Raw genomic sequence first — 6,000 nt, 5'->3', positions numbered from 1 at the left:
TGAGATATATGCCATATTGTCCCCATATCATCAAGGCCCAAGGAGTTTAGTAACCTGCTCGAGAGCACCTGGCTAGAGAATGGTAGAGCAGGATAGAAGCCCAGCCTGTCCAACTCCAGGTTCCTGCTTTTAACCACTACTCCGTCCTGCATCTCAGTGGTGAGTTTGAGAATAAGGCTTCGTTTACAAAAGAATCCACCACCAGGTAGCTGTGTGACCCTAGACAACCCATGCAAGCTCTCTGCCCCTTAGTTGTATTATCTGCATAAACAGACAAGAATCAGCTTCTTTCCCAAGTGTGTTCCTTAGAACCAGATGTTAATAGTATTATGTGGGTTCTGTGTGGGTGAGGGGTGGATTCCATGATCAGTGGGATTTGGAACACTCTGGGTTGAACCAAGTTAAGCAGAATACGTTATAGCAGGACTTCTCAGGGACTTTAATATGCTAATAAGCAATTTGCATCTCTAAGAGGCAGTTTGAGGATGTAGCATTTCCCAAACTTTTTTGAACACAGAACAATGTAGAGAAGTGTTTCATGGAATACAATTTGGGAAACACTCATAAGAGATGCTTATTTAAAGGAAAAAGGCAGTTTTTCCTGAGATCAGAGAGAATTCTCTTCCCTTTCCTTACTTTCATTTTCTGGGAAGAGAGGAACGTGCAGACATTCATGGACCCCCTTCCAGCCTGTAGGGGACCTTTGGGGCATTTAGTGTGGAGACAGGAAAGGAAACACATTTACTAAGCCAGTTCTGTGACTGTGACCTAGGTTGTCTTTCATGATTCTCAAAACAGCCCTTTGGGGCAGGTTTAATTTAAGAAGGTGGTATATTGCAGGTGAAAATGCTGTCTTTGGAGTCAAACAAAAATGGGTTTGGTTTGCATCTTAGCTCTGCCATTTGATAGCTGGATCTATGTGAACTTGTGCAAGCCCCCTAATTTCTCTGTGCCTCAGTTTCCATATGTACAAAATGGATAATACGACACCTACTTCAAAAGGGTATCGTGTGGGTTTGCTGATCTAATTCCTAAGAAGCACTTGCATAGAGCAAGTATTCAGTAAGAGGTATCTTTATTACTATCATTATCATTATCTCTGTTTTACAGATAAGACAACTCAGGCCCAGGAAAGGTAATCACTTGCCTAAGGCCACACAGCTACCGTGTGTGGCTGAGGTGAGACCCGTACACCACCCCAAGCCTACTCTTCCTCTCCAGGATCCCCAAAGGAGGCTGAGCTAGTTCCAAGCTTGAAAGTAAAATGCCTCTCCCACCTCACACTGCTCATTGCATGCCACTTCGGAGTGTGTGGGCACTTCCCCTGAGACCCAAAGGGTCCACTTACATGGAAGTGTTCAGACCCACTTGGCAGCATCATGCCTGTGTTCCAGGGCTCTGACAGCTGGCTCTGGAGAACTGACAAGGTCCTGAGCCCACGGGCATCCCTTGTAGGGCCTCCCCAGCAGGGAGACAGCGTGGAGGCTGAGGCATAAGTTTCTAGGCTCTTTCCCTGAATCAATGAAAGAAGCTCCTTTCTAAAGAGGTTTATGTGTTGTCCTTTGATGTAACTTTGGAAAAAAGGTTTTGATGCCTACCGCCCCCACCATCAAATAGAAAAAAAATCATTAAAAATCCTTCATTTTCGCAGCACATAGTGAGGAAACTGAGACCTATGTGAGAAAGACCTGCCTCAGGTCCAGAGTGTTAGCGATAGAATGGAGCCCACAACTCACATGGCCTGACTCTCCCTTTTTTTTTTTTTTGACTGCGTTGGGTCTTCACTGCTGTGTGCGGGCTTTCTCTAGTTGCGGAGAGCGGGGGCTCCTCTTCGTTGAGGTGCACGGGCTTCTCATTGCAGTGGCTTCTCTTGTTGTGGAGCACCGGCTTTAGGCGCGTGGGCTTCAGTAGTTGTGGCACGTGGGCTCAGTAGTTGTGGCTCATGGACTTAATTGCTCCGCGGCATGTGGGATCTTCCTGGACTAGGGCTCGAACCCATGTCCCCTGCATTTGCAGGCTGATTCTTAACCACCACGCCACCAGGGAAATCAGGCCTGACTCTTTTCAATACCAGCCTCTCAGACATCAGAGTCCAAGATGGGCTTATTTTTTAAAATCCAAAAGGGAAAACAGCCTGAATTTGTCCTCCATTCTTTAGTTGACTCTTCCCATTTTAGGATCAGTCTTCCCTCTGGCCGTGAAGCTCACTGTGCCCCCTCCCTGTTCCTACATACCCGATGCTGCAGATCCAAAGAGGTGTAGAGGACCAGCATCCCCACGGTCCCCCACCCTGCGGCTGCTGACCAGCGAGAGGCAGGAACGAGGATGAGACTGCATCAGTGCTTTGAGGACCCGCTCAAGTCCCAGCTTAGCCACTTCTTATCTGAGTGACCTTGAGCAAGTCACCAGACCTGTCAGAGTCACTGTCATCAGTTGTAAAACTAGGATAACTTCATGTACCTCATGAGATTGCTGTAAGGATTAGAGGTTCATACGCACAAAGAACCTGCAGCACAGAAGTTGTGCAGCAAGTAAGAGTTCATATCAGTATTATTATTTTAACTCCAGCTGGTTTTAGATAAGAGCTGAAGTTCTTTTCCATGCACAAAGTGCCTTAGGCTCTCTGCACACCCACACCAAGGCCAAGCAGTGCCGCCCTTTCACATACATTCCTCATTGAGCTCTGCTCTCCGTTGTAATGTGAAACTCCTTCCACCTGTAGGCAGATATTCTGATGGAGGATCCCATAAACACGGTATGATCAGCTTGAGAAGAGCGGTCAAAACATGGCCCCAGAATCAGGCTGCTGAGTTTCATCATGGTCCCACTATTTAATTGCAGACTACTTAACCTTCCAGAGCCTCAGTTTTCTCATCTCTGAAATAGGAATCATAGCAGTACCTAACTCATAGGCTTACTGTCAGGAGTAAATGGGATAATGTGTGTAAAATTCTCAGTGCACTGGCTCAGCCTTAAAAAGTGACCCAAAAGTAATACCTCTTATTATTTGCCCTAAGGTCGCCCCTTTCTGCCCAGAAAGAAAGCAAAGTAGTAGATAAAAGTGCTGGATTGGGATTCCAGTGACTTTGAGTGAAGTACTGATTCTGTCACAAATTAGCAGAGTGATGTTGGGCATGAACTCGCCCCTGTCTGTGCCTCAGTTTCCCCATCTGCCAACTAAGAGGGTTGGATTCCTTGAGCCCTTCCAGCTCTAACTCTGAAGGATGGCTGATGAGAAGATCGTATGGCCGCTCCATGTAGTTTCTGGATGGTCCCAGTCTTCCCAGCTACCCCATACAGAGGAGGATGAGGAGCAGGTCTGGGAAGAAGACCCTGGCCTCCTCAAACCAGTGCCTTGGTTAAGAGCGCTACTCTGGGGATGCTCAAGCCCAGCTTGGAATTCTGTCCCTACCACTGTGTGTGACCTTGGTAAAGTCACTTCACTTCTCTGAACCTCAGTTCCTTCATCTATAAAATGGGACTTAAAATGGTACCCAGGGTAAGGGATTGTAATGACCAGGTGAGCCAATGCCTGCAAAATTCTTAGCATACAGAGGAAGGACTCAGTATGCTGTTTTAATAATCATGATTGATGCTAGTTGCGTGTAGACCTCATCTCTGGGCACGGTGCTCTTCTTAGGGCCAGTCAGAGTGCAGCTGTGTCCATTCCAAGCATTATTTCTTAACGCTCTTTATGAGCATAAGACAGTAAAGTTCTTTTTGAGGACAGCAGCCATCCTGGGGAACCACATGGAAGAGAAGAGTAGGCTGGCCTCTGCATACTGACCGTCTAGATTCCCATGATCCCAGGTTGGCTTGAAGGAGGAGAGAGCCCTCTGTCCTTCCCCTCCCTGCCCAGAAGACCAGCTCTCTAGGACTGGAAAGGACCATAAGCTACATCTTTCTCAGCCCTTTTACCTGGTGTAGGATGCCAGGAGAAGTGGCCTACCCAAGTCTCATGGGATGTTTCTAGACTTGGGATTCTAAGTAGTTTGTGTGGTATTGAAGAGAGTGTCTGCATTTGATTCTTGGCTTCTCACGGAACAGGCTGTGTCCTCACTGGACTGGAAAAGGGGATAATAATAAACCTTTGCTTTCTAGGGTTGTTGCAAAGATTAAACAAGCATGCATATAATATATAGCAAGCCCTCTATACATAGCATTCCTATTACTCACGTCTCTACTCTATATTCCTCCCCCAGTGCTCTTCGGCCATACCACCCTGGAAACACCCAGTGCACTGATTTTGGGATTTCTTTTCAGCTGTGAAGGTGTGTGAGAGTAGTAGCACTGGTCTGGAGTACCAGTCTGGAAACCTGATTGGAACCCTGCCTCTGCCTCTCTGTTGCTCTGTGACCTGCCACTGGTCATCTTCCCTCTCTGGCCCTCAGTCTCTTCCTCTATAAGAGCACTGTCCAGTATAAACAGAATGTGAGCCACAGTCTATATGTAGTTGTAAATTGTTCAGCAGCCACTTTATAAAAAGTAAAAAGAAGTAGAGAAAATTAATTTTAATAATATATTTTACTTAACCCAGTGTATCCAAGAAATAATCATGTCAACATGTAATCAAAACTAGAAAATTATTTAATGAGATATTTTACGGCTTTTTTCTTATTAAGTTTTGAAATCTGGATGATTCTTGATCTGGGGTGATTCAGGCAATTGTCTGGAATGTTTTTGGTCATCACACCCAAGAGGGGTAGAGGATGGCAGGTAGAGGTATGTGTGTACTATCGGCATCTAGAGGGCAGAGACCAGGGATGATGCTAAACATCCTACAGTGCACAGGAAAGCCCCCCACAGAGGATTATCTGGCCCCAAATGTTAACGTTGCCTATTTTACACATACGGCACAGTTCAGATTCACCACTTTCCAAGTTCTCAGTAGCCACATGGAGCTGGTGGCTACCATACTGGACAGTGCAGCTCTAGAACATAAAACATTTGGACATGCACTTAAAAGCCATATTTTTAGGAATTTGGGTTTTGGTAAATTTGTTTTCCTGCTCATCCCTGAATAAGTGACCAAATGAGATGTGGCTGGTTCACCCGTCCCTGGCTGGCTAAGGACAGATCCCATCTGTCTCTGGCTAGTTAGACTCTTCCAAAGCTATCTGCCCTCCTCTGGGAGACTGAGCCCGGGGTGGACAGTGAACCCTGTTGTTCTTTTCTGGGGAGACAATGCTGCAGGCCCTGCTGCCTACCTGACAGGGCTTTTGTGGCTCAGGGAGAAAAGGGCTTTGTCAGGACAGCAGCCGAGGAGCCTGCAGTTCAATGGGGCCCTTTATGTCTGCACTCCCGGGATGCTCGGGATGGATGCCAGCCCTGGGGAGGCCCCACCCCCTCCTAGAACAAATGGGGACCCTGAGGCCCAGAGAAGGTGTAGAAGGCCCTCCAATAGATCCCAGTTCCCTCCACCTCAGCCCACTGCCCTGAAACATGAAATCCACCTAACTCTGAAAAGCCCTGTCTCAAGTCACAGGGTGAACTCAGTATTGTCCTTAACCTGGGCAAAGAGGCCCCTGCCCCCTACCCTGAACTTTAGCAGCTCCACAGATCACAAACACATACACAATTAATGTATTAAAGTCTCCCAAGATCCAGGCCCATCTCTGGCACAAGGCAACTATAACCGAACATCTTCTCTTGTGACTTAAAAAGCCCAGGCCAAAGCAAAGCGCTCCATCTCTCTCATCCTATGTCCTTGGAACAAAAGCGATGGAGTTTGAATGCAGTGAGAGTTTGAGGGTTGTACCTTGGCCAGCCTCAGAGATGGACGCTCTTTTATAGCACAAGTGGGATCTGAGCAGCAGAAATGCTTAGGTAAGAGAAAAGACAAACTAAATTCCTTGTCAAGTCCTCCCTCCCTGGTGGCATGGATACATTCATTTTTCTCTAATGAAGTATCATTTCCCAGTAGGGCCAGTCTCCAGTTTCTGGCTCCTTTGTGTCTTGAAAGAACTCATGCTAGTCTTGGAAGTATTCACCTCCATTTGA

This window comes from Phocoena sinus, chromosome 3 (assembly GCF_008692025.1).
Source record: "Phocoena sinus isolate mPhoSin1 chromosome 3, mPhoSin1.pri, whole genome shotgun sequence".
Classification (NCBI taxonomy): Eukaryota; Metazoa; Chordata; class Mammalia; order Artiodactyla; family Phocoenidae; genus Phocoena; species Phocoena sinus.
Note: the sequence above shows the minus strand (reverse complement) of the source record.